The sequence below is a fragment of the Capricornis sumatraensis genome, chromosome 5 (genome assembly GCF_032405125.1).
Source record: "Capricornis sumatraensis isolate serow.1 chromosome 5, serow.2, whole genome shotgun sequence".
In the NCBI taxonomy this organism is placed as follows: Eukaryota; Metazoa; Chordata; class Mammalia; order Artiodactyla; family Bovidae; genus Capricornis; species Capricornis sumatraensis.
Window position 1 is genome coordinate 20,969,982 of NC_091073.1, and position 20,110 is coordinate 20,990,091.

At 41.0% G+C, this 20,110-nt stretch overlaps 1 protein-coding gene and 1 pseudogene across 4 annotated transcripts in view; both read right to left on the minus strand.

The window, feature by feature from the left end:
• ICA1 (islet cell autoantigen 1) overlaps positions 1-20,110 on the minus strand; it is a 163,888-nt gene that overhangs the window by 78,270 nt on the left and 65,508 nt on the right. The window lies entirely within an intron of this gene.
• On the minus strand, positions 2,696-3,432 carry LOC138080158 (large ribosomal subunit protein uL30-like; annotated as a pseudogene).

Sequence of the window (20,110 nt, forward strand, 5' to 3'; positions counted from 1 at the left end):
CTTTTAATTTCACAGCTGCAATCACCATCTGCAGTGATTTTGGAGCCCCCCAAAATGAAGTCTTTGGGGGGCTCCAAATGGAAACATCACTGTTTCCATTGTTTCTCCATCTATTGCCCATGAAATGATGAGACCAGATGCCATGATCTTCGTTTTCCTAAAGTTGAATTTTAAGCCAACTTTTTCACTCTCCTCTTTCACTTTCATCAACAGGTTCTTTAGTTCTTCTTCACTTTCTGCCATAAGGGTGGTGTCATCTGCATATCTGAGGTTACAGATATTTTTTCCCAGCAATCTTGATTCCAGCTTGTGTTTCATCCAGTCCAGCATTTCTCATGATGTATTCTGCATATAAGTTAAATAAGCAGGGTGACAATAAACAGCCTTGACGTACTCCTTCCTGATTTGGAACCAGTCTGTTGTTCCATGTCCAGTTCTAACTGTTGCTTCCTGACCTGCATACAGATTTCCCAAGAGGCAGGTCAGGTGGCCTGGTATTCCCATCTCTTGAAGAATTTTCCACAGTTTATTGTGATCCACATAGTCAAAAGCTTTCATGTAGTCAATAAAGCAGAAGCAGATGTTTTTCTGGACGTCTTGCTTTTGTGATGATCCAATGGATGTTGGCAATTTGATCTCTGGTTCCTCTGCCTTTTCTAAATCCAGCTTGAACATCTGGAAGTTCACAGTTCATGTATTGTTGAAGCCTGGCTTGGAGAATTTTGAGCATCACTTTACTAGCATGAGAGATGAGTGCAATTGTGTGGTAGTTTGAGCATTCTTCAGCATTGCCTTTCTTTAGGATTGGAATGAAAACTGACCCTTTCCAGTCCTGTGGCCACTGCTGAGTTTTCCAAATTTGCTGACATATTTTTTAATATAAATTTATTTATTTTAATTGGAGGCTAATTACTTGACAGTATTGTATTGGTTTTGTCATACATCAACATGAATCCACTGCAGGTGTACAAGTGTTCCCCATCCTGAACCCTCCTCCCTCCCTGTACCATCTCTCTGGGTCGTCCCAGTGCACCAGCCCCGAGCATCCTGTATCATGCATCAAACCTGGACTGGCGATTCATTTCACATGATATTATACATGTTTCAATGCCATTCTCCCAAATCATCCCACCCTTGCCCTCTCCCACAGAATCCATAAGACTGTTCTCTACATCTGTGTCTCTTTTGCTGTCTCACATACAGGGTTATCGTTACCATCTTTCTAAATTCTATATATATGCATTAGCATACCGTATTGGTGTTTTTCTTTCTGGCTTACTTCACTCTGTATAATAGGCTCCAGTTTCATCCACCTCATTAGAACCGATTCAAATGTATTCTTTTTAATGGCCGAGTAATAATCCATAATGTATATGTACCACAGCTTTCTTATCAATTTGTCTGCTGATGGACATATAGGTTGTCTCCATGTCCTGGCTGTTTGCTGGCATATTGAGCGCAGCACTTTAACAAGATCATCTTTTAGGATTTGAAATAGCTCAGCTGGAATTCCATCACCTCTACTAGCTTTGTTCTCAGTGATGCTTCCTAAAGCCCTTGACCGCATTCCAGGATGTCTGGTTCTCGGTCAGTGATCACACCATCACACCATGGTTATCTGGGTCATTAAGATCTTTTTTGTATAGTTCTTGCCACTTTTTCTTAATATTTTCTGCTTCTGTTAGGTCCATACTGCTTCTGCCTTTGATTATGCCCATCTTTGCATGAAATGTTCCCTTGGTATCTCTAATTTTCTTGAAGAGATCTCTAGCCTTTCCCATTCTACTGTTTCCCTCTATTTCTTTGGATTGATCACTGAGGAAGGCTTTCTTATCTCTCCTTGCGATTCTTTGCAACTCTGCATTCAAATGGGTATAACTTTTCTCCTTTGTCTTTCACTTCTTTTCTCAGCTATTTGTAAGGCCTCCTCAGACAACCATTTTGCCTTTTTGCATTTCTTTTTCTTGGGGATGGTCTCAATCCCTGCCTCCTGTACAATGTCATGAATCTCTGTCCATAGCTCTTCAGGCACTCTGTCTATTAGGTCTAATCCCTTGAATCTATTTCTCACTTCCACTGTATAATCATAAGGGATTAGATTTAGGTCATATCTGAATGGTCTAGTGGTTTTCCCTACTTTCTTCAATTTAAGTCTGAATTTGGCAATAAGGAGATCATGATCTGAGCCACAGTCAGCTCCCAGTCTTGTTTTTGCTGACTGTATGGAGCTTCTCCATCTTTGGTTGCAAAGAATATAATCAGTCTGATTTTGGTACTGACCATCTGGTGATGTCCATGTGTAGAGTCTCCTCTTGTGTTGTTGGAAGAGGGTGTTTGCTATGACCAGTGCCTTCTCTTGGCAAAACTCTATTAGCCTATTCTAGTCTCAAACTTTCATCTATTAGTTTTAGCATTCACGGATGATTCTTGCCTGTAACAATTATTTTTATGATGACTTGGCAGAAGGTGATTTTCTAATTCCATCATTCCTTCTACATTTATTAGTGCATTTTCTATTATACTAAAGCTTTCCCTTCTTCATTATTTGTTTACTTGTTCATTTATATTGGTGTAGCACATGGAGCCTTTATTCAGTAGTATTAAATTTACTACCATTATTTACTTAAATTAGTATTTTGTTTGTTTCAATTGTTTATTAACTGACCAAATTACAAAAAAAATCCTGGTAGATACCTTAGATCATTCTTCTAATAAGCCTGTTGATCTGGTCTTCCCTGTTGTCAGCATCTCCCACCTTCTACAAAATGGGTCATCTTTTTCTTCATTTCACCTCATGGAGAAGACAATTTAAAGGGCCACAGGAAGTTGTTTGCTTCTTTGAAATGTTTTCCAGTGGTACAGATCTCATGAATCAGATCCTCCATGCAGATGAGTCCATATTTCCCAAGAGATCAAGCAATCCATGTGTTGTCTGTCAGGACAACTCACTTCTTGTTGATTTTGACATAACCAAGCTTGTAGATCAATGCATTTACAGACTTCAGGTTTGGGTACCCCCATGCAATGTATGGCTCCACAATCCTCAGCATGTTAAATGAAGCCTTGTTGAGCTTCACAAAAGTTCCACTGAAGATCTGCCGGAGGTGAAGGAGTTGCAGCACCTTTAGAACCTTTGGGCTCACACTGTTGATACCTCTAATCCTGACAACAAATGCCAATTTGGGTTCTGCGGGCCACATAGAAGTTGCCGGCTTTTTGTGCCATCCTAGCCAACCGAATTTTAGTTCTGTACATCTGCCTGTATTCCTTGTGGTAATACTTAGCTTTTTCATAGATAAGCTTCCTCCCTGCCTTTCGAAGCATCTTTTGGGCAAACTTCTTTCTCAGGCGCTTGATCTTAAGCTGTGTGAAATTCTTTCACTTTTGGGTTTCTGGCATAGCAGGAACCTTCTTTTTCTTCTCTTCTGCACCCTCCACAGTTCCAGCTGAGAAAGAACTTAAATTAGTATTTTAATGATCATATCATCCCAGATTTGGTCAATTGGAGTTCCTTAAAACTGGATCCTCTGCCAATCTGACATATCCCTATCATAAGCACATTCTTACTTTGGGGCATAACAAGGTTCTAATACTTCCCCTGCCTCAATCATTTCTTTGTGGACTATATACACCCTATTCTCTACTTCTTTTTAAGTGGAGAATTTGGGTGTATAGAAACAAAGATCTGGGCTCTAGGTGTGCTCACTGCGACTGGGGTGCAACTGCTTCAACTGCCTTCTCAGAGGACAGAGCTGGGGAGTGTTTACACATACATACAGACAAATATGTCATATACACATACACTCATGTGCACAATAGAGATATATAATCCATGCAGATCTTTATGTAGTTACTACACGTGTATGTGCATACGTATGTATATGTATTAGAACTCGAGTTCACACCTATATCTCCAATTCCAGTCCAATACTGCAGAGTTCATTCTATTTTTTTCTTTTACTCTGACCGTAGCTTCCCTCTCTCAAAATACAATACAAGACTCCCACTATCCACAACTTATTTGCTCAGCCTTAGAACACACAAAAAATGATTTCAGAATTGCTAACCTATGCTTCTGCAGAAAGAGAGGTCTGCTAACTAAATATCCGTTCAGAGTTATTTTGTTTTTAGCCCAAGAACATGTTGTTGCAATACTGCGTTCAGAGTGATCAGGGTTTGCTTCTTCCACCCCTCTTCATTGTGATTATGTTACTTATTTGAAATTAAAATTTTTTCCTTGTCCTCTGTTTGGTCAAGTTATTTTTATCTTTCAGGAATGTTTTACAGTTCTCCTTACAAAGATTTTGCATATTTCATGTCAAATTTATTCTTATCTTCTTTGTGTATGTATGTGTGTGTGTGTACTAAATCTCTTCAGTCATGTTTGTGACCCAAAGGACTGTTGCTATTGTAAATACAGTTTTCTCTTTGTATATTCTTAGATAACTTGCTGCTTTCTGAAATCTCTTATTATTTTATTTTGTTTTACCACTAATTCTTTAGGACTTTCTAGGTCCATAATTATTAATATATCATCTGCAAATAGAGACAGCTTCACTTTTCCCATTCTTCTGCCTCTATTGGTTTCTCATGTCTACTTGTATTGGCTAATATTTCTAGCACATTTCTGAATCATAATAGGACAATTGGTAATCTTGCTTTGCTTCTAATCTTAGTGGAAACAGTGCTAATGTTTTCCCCTTACGCTGGCCTTAAGACTAATGAATATTTATACTTGACAAAACTATATATTTTCTGAAAATGTCCGTCAATTCCTTTTCCTTGAGTGACTTTATCAGAAATGAGTGTTGACAATTGTAAAAGGTTTCCAGAATCTATAATTATATGATTTTATTCCTCAGATCTATTTATAGGGCTATTAAATTAATTGATTACCTCATTTAGAGTCATCCTTATTCCTGGGATAAATCCCACCTGGTTATGGCATATTATTATCAGATTCTATTCTCTAATATTTCATTTAGTAATTTTATATCCCTATTCATAAGTGATACTGGTCTATACTTTTCTGTACTGTTTCTATCAGATTTAGGTATTGAAATTATATTTTCATAGTAAAAACAATTAAGATTGCCTTCATTCACAAGACTCTTGAACAATTTGTGTAGGATTTATGGGACCATTTGGTCTTTGAAGGTTTGGCATAATTTCCCTGTAAAACTTTCTGATCCTGGTGCTTTTCTTGTTCTTTAATAACTTTTTCTATTTCTTCTAAGGAAGTTTTTTTTTTGATATAAGCCAATCTAATAAGATCAATTTTGGTAAACTAATTTTCTAGGAAATGATTTGTATATGTGTGCATTCTCCCTTTTTTCTTGAGTTAGGTAATGGCTTACATAATTAATTTATTCATTAAATTTATTGTTTTTTTTGTCCTCAATTTCAATATTATCTTTATGCTTTTCCTCATTTTGCTGTATTCTAGTTTATTTCTTGTTCCTTTTCTAGCTTTTTAAATTGAGAATTTACTTATTGCCCTCTTTAACTTTTATTGGGTATTTAAGGCTTTGAATATTCCTTTGATCATTGCTTTATATGTATCCCACAGATTCTGTTATGTGGTATTTTTCATTATTATTTTCAAGAAATTCAATTTACGTGGGATCTTTCCTTTTTGGTGAATGTTTCATATTCACTTAAAAAAGTGTGAAGGATGGCGAGAAAGGACTGTTAGGGAGTTTGGGATGGACATGTACACTCTGCTGTATTTAAAATGGATAAACAATAAAGACCTACCATATAGCACATGGAACTCTGCTCAGTGTTATGTGGCAGCCTGGATGGGAGGGGAGTTTGGGGGAGAATGGATATGTGTATATGTTTGGCTGAGTCCCTTTGCTATCCACCTGAAACTATCACAACTCTGTTAACTGACTATACTCAATACAAAATAAAAAGTTTTAAAAAAAGAAGAAAGTGTATTTTCTGTTGTCTGAGTGTAGAGTGTGATATATATCCTTATTGATTATGTTGTTTAAATCTTCAACATGTTTACTTGATTTGTCTTACACTGAGCATATTATGTTAAATTTTTCTATTAGTAGGTTTTTTCTTCTGTGTTTCCCTTTGCATCTCTTGTGAATTTTACTTTCTAAAAGTGGTTGCTGAATAATTTAGTACCTAGATACCCATAAGTGTTTTATGTCCATTGTAAATTTTGGCTTTTAGCATTAAAAAGTGTCCTTTTTTTCCACCTAAAAGGTGTTTTTTTTTTTTTTTTAAGTTATATAGATATTCTACATCTGTTTTCTTATTAACGTTTTTTCCACTTGCTTGGTAACTCTTTGCTTATCCCTTTATTTTTAGCCTTTATTAACAATTTCATTTTAGACACAGCATATAGCTGAATTTTCCTTGGTGAGTCCAGTGGGGAAAATCTTTTCTTTAAACAGGTAAGTTAAGCCCATTTACATTTATTGATAAGACTAATATGTTTGGTCTCAACTCTGTCATACTTTAGCTCACAATTAGTATAAGAATTTTATTTTATGTTTTATTTCTCTACTGTATTTTATTAATTCTTTAATTTGATTTCTTCTTTTGGTTTAGTGACACTATTCCATATGATACTATAATGGTAAATGCACGACATTATACATTTATTCAAGCCCACATAATCTGTAACACAAAGAGTGAACTCTACTGTAAATGGCAGACTTTGGTTGGCAACGTATTAATGTTGGTTCATTGATTATGACAACTATATCACACTGATATGGAATCCTGCTGGTGAGGAAGGCTATGTGTTTGGTAAGGGAGGGGTATGTGGGGACCCTCCAAATTTTTGCTTCAATTCTGATGTGAACGTACATCAGAACGGGCATTAATAAAAGTATTCCCTGGGGGAAGGGTGAAAACAACAGAGATGGTAACCGTGAAAACATGATAAAAACTACGTTTCAGATTCTTCAAAAATTATGTCTACCATTTGCCAACCACATTAAAAGAAGAGGTGCAAAAATAATGTCTTCCTTTTCAAACTGAGCATGAACCAACATTGTGGAGATATTTACAACTGAAATCCACTGCCAGTTCACCAGCCAACTGATGGCATTTCACACTGAAAAAAGCTGGAGAGCTGTGTCCACTTGGGGCATGGTGGAAAGTATATTCCAATCCAGTCTTTTGTGACAGTGGGCTCTAATATTTTACAGTCTATTGCAGTATTTAAATATGGTTTTAAGTTGTGCTAAACTATGTATTATCAATTGTTCCCTTCATTAGGTGTTGGGAAAGAGCAAAGTCATAATGATAAAGGAATTTGCACCATTGTTCACGTTTCCCAGTAAAGAAGTGGTCAAGCAAGGAGATGGCAAGACTGAACGTCAACACCTTAGGAATCAGTGAACTAAAATGGATGAGAATGGGCGAATTTAATTCAGATAGCATTATATCTACTACTGTGGGTAGTAATCCCTCAGTGGAAAGGGAGTATTCCCTTATAGTCAACAAGAGTCCTGAATGCCATACTTGGGTGCAAGTACTGTCTCAAAGACGACAGGATGATCTTGGTATTCAACATCACAGTAATCCAAGTCTATGCCCCAGCCATCGATGCAGAAGAAGCTGAAACTGGCCAATTCTATGAAGACCTATGACACTTTCTAGAATTAACACACACACACACACACACAAAAGATGCCCCTTTCATCATTTGACATTGGAATGCAAAAGTAGGAAGCCAAGAGATAACCCGAATAACTGGCATGTTTGGCCTTGGAGTACAAAATGAAGCAGGGCAACAGCTAACAGTTTTGTGAAAAGAACATGCTGCTCATAGCAAACACACTTTTCCAACAACCCAAGAGATGATTTTACACATGGACATCATCAGATGGCCAACACCTAAATCAGGCCGATTATGTTCTTTGTATGTGAAGATGGAGAAGCTCTATACAGTCAGCAAAAATAAGACCTGGAGCTTGTTCAGATCATCAACTCCTTATTGCAAAATTCAGACTTAAATTGAAGAAAGTAGGGGAAAGCACTAGGACATTCAAGTATGACCTAAATCAAATCCCTTACGATTATACAGTGGAGGTGATGAATAGATTCAAGGGATCAGATTTGGTAGGCAGAATGCCTGAAGCACTATGGACGGAGGTTTGTAACACTGTACAGGAGGCAGTGACCAAAACCATCAAAAAGAAAAAGAAATGCAAGAAGGCAAAGTGGATGTCTGAGAAGGCTTTACAAATAGCTGAGGAAAGAAGAGAAGTGAACGGCAAGGGAGAAAGAGAAATATATACGCAACTGAATGCAGAGTTCCAGAGAATAGTAAACGGAGGTAAGAAAGCCTTCTTAACTGAACAAGGCAAAGAAATAGAGGAAAAGAATAGAATGGGAAAGACTAGAGATCTCTTCAAGAAAACAGGAGATTTCAAGGGAACGACTGAGCATCTGAACAACAATAAAACAGCAAAAAGCCAAGAGGAAAAAAAAGAGAGAGGTTGCATTGCAAGTTGCATTCTTCACAGTGATTCCTTAAAGAACACAGCTTCTCAGCTCTGAGTTGATAAAGTATGGACCGGGTGTACTCGAAAAGCATGAACAATGGTGCAAATGCCTTTATCAATGTGACTTTGTTGTTCATTCACTAAGTCGTGTCAAGTCTTTGCAACCCCATGGACTGCAACACACCAGGTTCCTCTGTCCTTCATGATCTCTCAAAGTTTGCTCAAATTCATGTCAGTTGAGTCAGTGATGCTACCTAACAATCTCACCCTCTGCCACCCTCTTCTCCTTTTGCTTTCAATCTTTCTCAGCATCAGGGTCTTTTCCAATGAGTCAGCTCTTTGCACCAGGTGGCCAAAGTATTAAAGCTTCAGCATCAGTCCTTCCAATGAATATCCAGTGTTCATTTTCTTTAGAATTGACTGGTTTGATCTCCATGCTGTCCAAGGGACTCTCTCAAGAGTCTTATTCAGCACCACAATTTAAAAGCATCAGTTCTTTGGCGCTCAGCCTTCTTTATGGCCCAACTCTCATATCCATACATGACTACTGGAAATACCATAGTTTTGACTATATGGACATTTGTCAGCAAAAGTGATCTCTCTGTTTTTAAATATGCTATCTAGGTTTGTCACAGCTCTCCTTCCAAGGAGCAAGAATCTTTTAATTTCAAGGCTGCAGTGAGCATCCACAGTGATTTTGGAGCCCAAGAAAATAGTCTGTCATTGTTTCTATTTTCCCCCATCTATTTGCCATGAAGCGATAGGACTGGATGCCATGATCTTAGTTTTTTGAATGTTGAGTTTCAAGCCAGTTTTTTCCCTCTCTTCTTTCACCCTCATCAAGATACTCTTTAGTTCTTCCTCACTTTCTGCCATTAGAGTGGTATCATCTGCATATCTGAAGTTATTGATATTTATCCCAGCAATCTTGAATCCTGCTTCTGATTCATCTAGCCTGGCAGTTCGCACAATGTACTCTGCATGTAAGTTAAATAAGAAGGGCAACAATATATAGCCTTGTCATACTCCTTTCCCAATTTTGAACCAGTTCGTTGTTCCATGTCTAGTTCTAACTGCTGCTGCTTGACCGACATTCAGGTTTCTCAGGAGACTAGTAAGGTGGCCTGGTGTCCCATCTCTTTGAAAACTGTCCACAGTTTGCTGTGATCCACACAATCAATGGCGTTAGTGTAGTCAATGAAGCAGAAATAGATGTTTTTCTGGAATTCCTTTACTTTCTCCATGATCTAACAAATGTTGGCAATTTGATTTCTGGTTCCTCTTCCTTTTCTAATCTCAGCTTGTACATCTGGAAGTTCTTGGTTCATGTACTGCTAAAGCCTAGCTTGAAGGATTTTGAGTAACCTTACTAGTATGTGAAATGAACATAATTGTATGATGGACTGAACATTCTTTGGCATTCCCTTTCTTTGGGATTAGAAGGAAAACTGACCTTTTCCAGTCTTGCGGCCACTGCTGAGTTTTCCAAATTTGCTGACATACTGAGTGCAGCACTTTAACAGCATCATCCTTTAGGATTTGAAATAGCTCAGCTAGAATTCCATTACCTCCACTAGCTTTGTTCATAGTGATGCTTCCTAAGGCCCAGTTGATTTTATACTCCAGGATGTCCAGCTCTAGGTGAGTGACCACACCATCATGGTTATCCAGGTTAAGGCCTTTTTCATCCAGTTCTGTGTATTCTTGCCACCTCTTTTTAATCTTGTCTGCCAGGTCCTTACAGTTTGTGTCCTTAATTGTGCTCATCTTTGTATGAAAGTTTCCCTTTGTAAGTCTAATTTCTTGAAGAGATTTCTAGTCTTTCTGATTCTACTGTTTTCCTCTGTTTTGCTACTAAAATTCATTAACTTTATACTAGAAACAAAGCATAATTTTGTCTTATTCTAGGGGAACTCCCTCTCCCCCCAAGTTTAACAGATGTACATTGGACATTAGGGAGAAAATATCATGAAAAAACCCAGAATTGTTCTTGCTCCAACTTTGATGAGTCGGTTAAATCTAGTTTTTCCATAATCCCATATTTCCCTTCAGAACTTTTCCTTTTTGGTTGCTGGTGTGAAACCCAACCAGCAAATATACATCACAATCCACTCCTACCCACCCTGCCTTCCGAGCTCTGTTCACTATTACTTATAAAGTTAGTTGTCCTGAATTATTACATCAGTATCTTTGTCTCAATTTTTACATTACCAGGAATTTCTTTGGAGCTACTGATCCATGCTGTGTGAAGAGGCAGATACAGTGCAATACAATGGTAACAACAAGTACAAACTCAACAAATATAAGCTATAACGTATCAAGAGCCTGAAGATACACATTAGCTGAGATATACTGCTACTGTCTTTGAAGCATGGATGCACCTTGAAGAATGTATACAGATCTTAATTTTGACCTACACAGCAGTTACATCCTGATAAACTCTTATCAGGATAAGTTGAAAATATCCTAAGTCGGCAATGCATTTAAACAGAGATGGATTTATATGAAATGGAGCAAGCTTGAGTCAGGGCCCCTTCAAAGACCTCACGCCTAATTTTGTAGGCTTTTTTTCCTAAAGAGAGTTCCAAATACTATATAAGCCTGGACTTGCAAAACTGGGACTAGCCCTGAGTGAAAGGTATTTAGAAATCACTAAGATAAAGTGTTTCATCTTGCAGATGAAGAACCTGACATCCAACTCTGCTCAATGTTGCGTGGCAGCCTGGATGGGAGGGGAGTTTGGGGGAGAATGGATACATACATACATACATATATATATATATATATCTATATCTGAGTCCCTTTGTTGTATACATGCAACTACACAACACTGTTTGTTAATCAGCTATACCCCAATACAAAATAAAAAGTTAAAAAAAGAAAGAAAGAAAGAAAAAGAAACAGAGACCCAGAAAGGACAACTTGATGAGGTCAGAATGTAGATGTCAATCATTAATGAAAAGTCAGCCTTCCTTGTTTCCCTGTAGAAGGGACTGCATCCTACCACTTTGTTGCTTAGTTGCGTCCTACTCTTGAGACCCCATGGAGTGCAGCCTGCCAGGCTCCTCTGTCCATGGGATTCTCCAGGCAAGAATACTGGAATGGCTTGTCACTTCCTTCTCCAGGGGATCTTCCTGACCTAGGGATCAAGCCCAAGTCTCCGGCACTGGCAGGCGGATCCTTTACCACCGAGTGACCGGGGAAGCCACCAGGTAGCTACACTGCAACGTAATTACCCTGACCAGACCCCACAGGCTCCTTTCAGGGAAAGTGCCCCACTCACAGCCTCTGCTGAAGGAGTAACCACAGCCTGTTTCTGGAAGAGGAGTGGCTTTGTGGAGACCTGGCCTCTTATCCTCACCTCCATGCTGTCAACACAGCTGATTAGACCTGGGGTTGACACCCGACCCGAGGGAGTCATTCCATCTGGGTCAATAACCTGCAAGGTCATCTGGTATAAAAGGAACTCAGCTCAAACCCAAAAGGCTTTGATGAACTAGGCCAGTCAAACTCTCTCTCCTGAAGTCTGAACTGGGGAATGTGGAAGGAGACAGACAATGAGCAGTGGGGAGACTTTATAATACGACCAGACCCAGAGGGTGGCTGTGCAGTTGCGGAGGAAGCCGCTGAGTTCTCCTGCTGCGGGAGAGATGAGATAAGCCCGCTTTCAAACCCCAAGGGACCCTCTGGCTCTAGAGTCTTTGAGGTCTAGTTGTGTTGGCCTTCGTGAAAGGCCCAGTATGACAGCTCTGGTGGCTGCTTTCTTCCTGGCTTTGTCTTCGGAACCCCTAACCCCGTGCTGACCACCACCCCTCAGAGAGCACCTGACCCTTGTGCAAAGTGCTGGCTCAGCAAAAACTCAACTTCCACATCTTTGAAAACCTTCCCAGCTGAAGAGTGGGAAATGACCTTCAAAGTGAGTTCTGAATTCATCTTTGAGGAGTTTGACCTCAGGAAAGCACTTGAGTAGGTCTTTGATTATTCAGAAGCAAGAACATAACTTGCTTAGCTCTCCTCCCTTACAGGCCGGTGAGGGACACAGAAAGCAGCCAGGCAGACTGGAGGCTGACAAGCTGACTGAGGACAGACGCACAGACACGGCAGACTGGAAGAGCACAGCATTCCTGTGGGATTCCCTGGGGTGCTTGGGCTGGGGCTCCTGGGAAAGGCCTGTACCTCCGGGAAAAATAGGGAAAGGGCTTGGAGCGCCACTATTTGACGGTTCAAGTGCAGTGTGACCACTACGGAAGTGAATGGGACATCTGGGTTTCACTTGTTTTCAAAGAATCTCACAAACATGCTAAGTAATTAACATCATCATTTAGTGCCATCTATAAAAACAAAGGAAGAGCTTTCAGGTATGACTAAGTGCATGTATATATATAAAGAATAAGTATATGCAGCCATTTTTATTTTATTTTTTTTTAAAACAAGCCATCGAATGAGGGTCTCCTACATTGCAGGCAGACTTTTTACCATCTGCGCCACCAGGGAAGCCCCTGAAGGACTGAAATGTATTTCAATTTACTGTGTAACCATTCTGAGCCTACTGCGTTTTCCATTAGCTGGCACCTTCATGATTCCTGGGCGGCTTCCCTGGTGGCTCAGATAGTAGAGAATCTCCTTTCAATGTAGGAGACCTGGGTTTGATTCCTGGGTTGGGAAGATCCCCTGGCGAAGGGATTGGCTACCCACTCCAGTATTCTTGCCTGGAGAATCCCATGGACAGAGAAGCTTGGTGGGCTACAGTCCATGGATCGAGAAGAGCTGGACACGACTGAGTGACTAACTCTCACTTTTCATTTTATGGTTTGCAGAAGGCTGACGCAGTTCCAGGGTCACAACCAGACATGATAACATCCAGGTAAGTATAGGAGTGGTTTTTTTTTTTTCCCTGGCTGTGCCATGTGGCTTGAAGACTCTTAGTTCCCCAATGAGGGATTGAAGTCTGGCCCTCAGCAGTGAAAGAGCAGAGTCCTAACCACTGGACCGCCAGGAAATTCCCAGGAGTGGCCTTTTTCTGAGTATCCTTCTTAGGAACAAGGACATTTTTCACAGAAGCCTCTTTACCAACCTGATCAACTTTCTGTCACTAGTCAGAATTGGGTGACCTCTAAATTCTTGAACCAGTTAGTGTCAGAGAGAATGAAATTATCAAGACTGTCTCAGACCAGTGATTCCCAAGCTTGCACATTCATCAGAATCACCTGGAGGAGCTTATTAACACACAGGTTGCAGGGTCCCACACCCAGACTTCTGATTCGATAGGTCTGGTCTGATGGGGGCACTCAAGAATTTGCATTTTTAACAGTTCCTATGTGATGCTGATATAGCTGTTTGCGGACCACAGTTGGAGAACTACTGTCTTAAGACTAACCATCTGGGTTGCAGTGGAAGTTAGGGAATCAACCAAAAGTGTTTGCCCCAAAAGATAACTTTGTCAGCCGAAGATTTTGTATATTCTGGAACCAAATATTTCTATGAATTTTCTTTTGAAAACTATAACGTTTCTGTTAAGTTATATATGTGACAAACAATACTGACTGTGGTCTACCACAAGCCAGAATATGGAAGTAGAATATAAGCTAATGGCCTATGGCAGAAAATGTGGTTTGAGCAAATGTCACCCATTGTCACAAACATCCACCCATCCTGCCTTGCATGCTGTGCTACCCCACAACCCCCGCTTTCCTTCTGTACTTCTGTTCTCTTTCTCAAGGTTGAGGCAGTAGCGGTTATCAACTGCCTACTTGCTGAATTGGTATTGACCTCAGTTTCTCTCCTGGCAGAGGAGACAACATAAGCAAACGGATGAGTGTAAGAAACAGCTGGTTGTTTGGAGGAAACGAAGCATCGTCATGTTTTTGCAGTATAAAGAATGAGGCTGGAAATGGTGTGAGGTAAAGCCCTAGATTTGGACAGGAGCGAAGCCACAGTGGGTTCTGTGGGATGTTGAGGAGCTTGAACTTGGTCCTGTGGCCTCAGCAGCCACTGAGCAGAGACGTGATGTGGTTGGATTTGGGTTTTGTTTAGATCACACTGGGTAGTGTGGAAGGCAGACGTGAAGCAGGGAGGCGTGGTAGAGCTTAGTAGCCCAGGAGAGCCGAGATGGTAGGCTTACAGAAAATATAGATCTAAAGAATATTTAGAAGGTCAAATCTACAAATCTGGTGATCTGTTAGAAACAACAGAAGGTACCAAAAAATAAGGTATTCAGATATTCTTCAGTGTTTGACCTCAGTGAGAATTAAGAAATGAGCTGTAATGAATACGGTGATGGAGTAGTGATACAGGCAAACAAGGAGATGAAATTAGTTTCAGATGACCTGTATTTAGGTTCTGGCCCACCTCCTCATGAAAAGTAGAGACGCTCAACTGGTAGTTAGGCATACTAGGAAGGGTTTGAGAGAAAGGACTAGATAAGAGACAGAGATTTTGGAGTCAACTGTAGTTGAATCAAGAACACAAACTGACATTTAGCCAAAGATGGGATCCTGGGAAAGGCCAACATGATCTCGATGGGCAAAGAAGCAGACAGCAATGAAAAGGAGCTAAGGGAGGAGAAGGACTAGGGTGTAGAATCTCAGACAGTCAAGCTCATAGAGTTTAAAGCAGAAAGAAGTGGGCAACATTATGAAATACTGTAGAGAAGAGATTCCTTAAGATAAAGCCTGAAAATTGTTGATAGGTTTTGGACACGGGGAAATCATGAGATTTCAGGAGAGTTCTTTTGTTTAGTTGCTAAGCCCTGTCTGATTCTTTTGCGAGCCCATGGACTGCAGTCCACCAGGTTCCTCTGGTGCCTGGGATTTCCCAGGCAAGAATACTGGAGTGGGTTGCCATTTTCTCCTCCAGGGGATCTTCTTGACCTAGGGATCAAACCCACGTCTCTTGCATTGGCAGGCGGGTTCTTTACTGCTGAGCCAGCAGGGAAGCTAGCTGGGCTGAATTACAATGAGGTGAAAAAGTGTTTGTTCTTGTGGTTTTGAGTTTCGATGAGAAGGGCAGGGTAAGAAAGCCAATAGTCCTCACCGAAGGACGGGCCTGGTCATAAGCTGAGGAGGGTTGTGAAGGTGTAGAATAGTCAGGAGAGGAAACTGTTCTTTAGGTGTTCTGAGAGGGTTGGCACTGCTTGTATTTGGGGCTCTCTAATTTTTCAGAGCATTCTGGTAGCCACAAGCCCAAGAAATAATATATATTATAAATGACTGTCACTGGCTCTCAGGAAGACACCTTTGAATAATGCTTAAAGGAACCAGTAAGTGTATATGGCAGAGCATATTTTGCAAAAATGGCCACAGTACTGTTTCCAGTCACACATGGAAAAGGCTCTGTAACGAACTGACAATGAATAGAAGGCAGAAATGATTGTGTGTGACTTCTAAGGCAAAAGGCGATGAAGCTTCCAACTGGCTCTTTATCTGGGGAGGCTACCAAGCTGTGAGGAAGCCCAAACTGCCCACCTGTCTCAGGCCTGATGCTGGTTGCCGGCTGGGTTCCAAGGGCAAGCGTCCTGAGAAAAAGAGCCAGTCCCAAGCTGCGCTGTCGTTTGCCTTGGAAGTCACCAGGGTCATTTCTGTCCCCTGTCTGAATTCCTGACCCACATAATCTATGAGTATGATAAATGGCTGTTTTATTCTACTAAGTTTCAGAGTAATTTACTCAGCCATAGTAACTGGAACAGCATCCAAATATCCAATCAAGGAAACATGGCCATGAGGGAGAAACAAGATATCCTTGTATCCCAGACACAGTCATAAGACATATTGAAAGTTATTGTTCTCATCTCTCTTGAAGACAAGAAATTTTTATTCACTTCCCAGACTTCAGCTTACATGTACCCTAAATGTTTATGTCTAAGCCACAACTTTATCCCTCAAGTGGCCTTTATTCAAATACTTTCCTAACTCTACATTTTTTACTACTTTTGCATTTATTATAATTAATACTTTATCACACTTAAATAGCTTTCCATTGTGCTAGCCTATTTTCAAAAGTAAATTTTTTGAGCCTCAATACTACTCTTTCCTACCCTTGAGCAGTAACACACACACACACACACACACACACACACACACACACACACACGGAGCACTTATTTTTAAAACAAGCCTTACCAATATGTCACCAGATATCAAGAAAGGAACACTATCTCTACCTCTGTTTACCAGAAAACATCAAACACAATGGGCTTATTCCCAGAGCAGAATTCTGAAATAACACAGGTAATAACACTATGAGGAATTACCTGCACAATTTCTAGAATAAATCATAAGTATTCATAAATCAGACAAATCATAAAACATTGAAGTATTCGTCAATGTCTCTAATGCACAGAATCTTAAAATACAGATGTTCAAGTTGTTTTACCTCAAATAACAGAGCTAAAATATTTTTCAGATTAAACAGTAAAACAATTAAAATCCTTAGTAATTTCTAAGAAATAGCTGCTGCTGCTGCTAAGTCACTTCAGTCGTGTCCGACTCTGTGCGACCCCAGAGATGGCAGCCCACCAGGCTCCCCGTCCCTGGGATTCTCCAGGCTAGAACACTGGAGTGGGTTGCCATTTCCTTCTCCAATGCATGAAAGTGAAAAGTGAAAGTGAAGTCGCTCAGTCGTGTCCAACTCTTAGCGACCGCATGGACTGCAGCCCACCAGGCTCCTCCGTCCATGGGATTTTCCAGGCAAGAGTATTGGAGTGGGGTGCCATTGCCTTCTCCAAGAAACAGCTAAGCAACATCTAAGAAAGCACACATACATAAAACTGTATTTTAAACATTAATCATGCGTGTGTTTTAATTTCTATTTTCATGTTTTGGAGCTCAAATGTAGAAAGTTGAGATAACCAAACTCTTCAGTTATTGGGATACGATTTGTGGTTTAGATTTTTGAGCACAATGACAATTAAAGGTTAAAAAAAAGGTTTCCTTACTATCCCATTGTGTGTGGTGTGTGTTCAGTTGCTTCAGTGGTGTCAGACTCTTTGCAACCCCATGGACTATAGCCCACCAGGCTCCTCTGTCCATGGAACTTTCCAGCAAGAATACTGGAGTGAGTTGCCACTTCCTTCTCCAGGGGATCTTCCCGACCAGGGATGGAACCCAAGTCTTCTGCACATCTCCTGCATTGGGAGGCAGACTCTTTACCGCTGAGTCACCAGGGAAACCCATTATCCTACTGAGTAAAGACTAAGTCTATCAATAGCGCACTCAACTCTGCTCCATGCTGACCCTAACATCACCAGAAACTTCTTACCTCCAGAATCACCAGATATCAGACTCTTTGATCACAGCTTCCCATCCTTAAGACTTACTTTCTCAGGAGCTCCCAGTGTAACAGCTGACAGCCAGGCCTGCGTTCTCACAGACAAGATGCTTCAGATCCACTGACCTCTGTCCTCACTTTCCTCTTCATCAAGCTTGGATTGTATGGGCATTATGTCAAACGCTGTGTTGCTCTTTTGGCAGTCCTTCTTTCTACTCAGTTCGTAACTTCCTAGAAAACTCCAGCTATGGATGGGACCCATCTCCTACCTCCTCCTGTCTGTGCCTGCGGCAGCTTGTATGCTGAAGAAAAATCCACCACTGGGGCAGACTGGTATTATCTTCTAACTGCATGAGTGACAATACAGGCATCCCAAACAGTGCTTGTGTGTGAATTAGAACACAACCTCCCTTCCTCAAGACACTTCACTCCTCTGTTAGACATCTGTGGTGATGTCTTGATTTTGCAAGAACAAGGTACCTTACTGCCATCTATCAGAAACTTGTCATGACAAATATATAAATCTGAGATGTTTTTGAGGTGAATAGTGCCCCTCTGAGGTACGGCAACCTTGTGCAATGCCTACACAGCTGTACACAGTGACCCTGATGACTAGCCTCAATCAGGCACTCATGCCTCTAAATGTTTTTTTTTAGTCAAATATGTCATGCCTTCACCTGTCTTCTTAAATCCACTCTTCTTCCCTTTATTCTCAGGGGATATCTATATCCGATACTTTAAGAAAACTGGAGCCATCATATGTTCAGTCGCTAAGTAGTGTCTGATTCTCAGGGATCCGATGGACTGTAGCCACCAGGATCCTCTGGTCCACAGGATTCTCCAGGCAAGAATACTGGAGTGGGTTGCCATTTCCTCCTCTAGGGGATCTTCCTGACCCAGAGACTGAACCCCCATCTCTGAAGTCTCCTGGTTTGGCAGGCGGATTCTTTTACTACTGAGTCACCTGGGAAGCCCCGTAGTATCATATGAAACTGAAAGTGAAAGTCGCTCAGTCATGTCTGACTCTTTGCGACCCCACAGACTCCACAGTCCATGGAATTCTCCAGGCCACAATACTGGAGTGGGTAGCCTTTTCCTTCTCCAGAGGATCTTCCCAACCCAGGGATTGAACGCAGGTCTCCCGCACTGCGGGCAGATTCTTTCCCAGCTGAGCCACCGGGAAAGCCATCATCATACGGGAACGCCCTGGTTATCTTACTGTGTATCCATACTCTTTCCATAATTTACACCCATCCTTTCTGTATTTTGTCTTCCTATCAAGACCAGTCCCTTTGTGTGAACTCTGGATTTCACTCCTTCTAGTCTGCCAAGATACTCCTCTCTCTCCTGTGTCTTCAACTCTGCATGCCACCTCCCTCGCATTTCTCATCTGCAAACAGGCTTTTCTCCTATCAGGAAAATCTCGCTCAGACTTTTGTCCTTCAACCACACTCTACTTTCCCTCCAAGCTTCTCAAAAGACTTGTTCCTATACCCATATTTCCCCTTCCTCGTATTTCCTCATTCTTCCTTCCTTGACAATTTTTACAAAACACGCTTGTCGGATGCTTAATCCAGGAACACTTTTTATTCTTCATCACGTGTGACCTAACAGTGGAGACGTTCAGAGTTGGCAGATCCTTCCTTTGAAATGCTTCCATTTTTTGGTTGCCATGACACCAAATAATCTTGCTTTTTCTTTACTCTGGATTCTCCTCGACCTGACCATTAGGTGCTGAAATTCCAATCCCCTTCTCTCTTCTTTTCCCAAACCTGTTACTAAGGGATCTCATTTGTTCTCATGCATATCAATCACAGATAGCAACAGTTCCTAAATGTGAGCACCTCTTAGAGATCCACAGCAAAACATACAGTTCCACTGGGATTATCTCACATCCATCTCCTACAGGAGTTATTTATGAATTATTTTCTTATGCTCCACACGTGTCTCTCATCATGTTTTCCATGGCTCAGTAAAGGTGATCTCTCCCCAGCATGGCAGAGACTGAGAGCCCATCCTTGACTCTTCTCTCCCCATATGCAAGTCTTCCCCCAATTCTGTCTGCGCTAACTTCAAAAGAAGTGAAAGTTGCTCCGCTGTGTCCGACTCTTTGCAATCCCATGGACTATACAGTCCATGGAATTCTCCAGGCCAGAATACTGGAGTGGATAGCCTTCCCCTTCTCCAGGGGATCTTCCCAACCCAGGGATTGAGCCCAGGTCTCCTGCATTGCAGGCCGATTCTTTACCAGCTGAGCCACAAGGGAAGCTAACCCCAAAGCAGGTCTCAAATGCCTCCACTTTCTTCCACACTGATACTGGCACTCTTGTCCAAGCCACCACCACGGGCCACCTTAACTCTATGTTCAT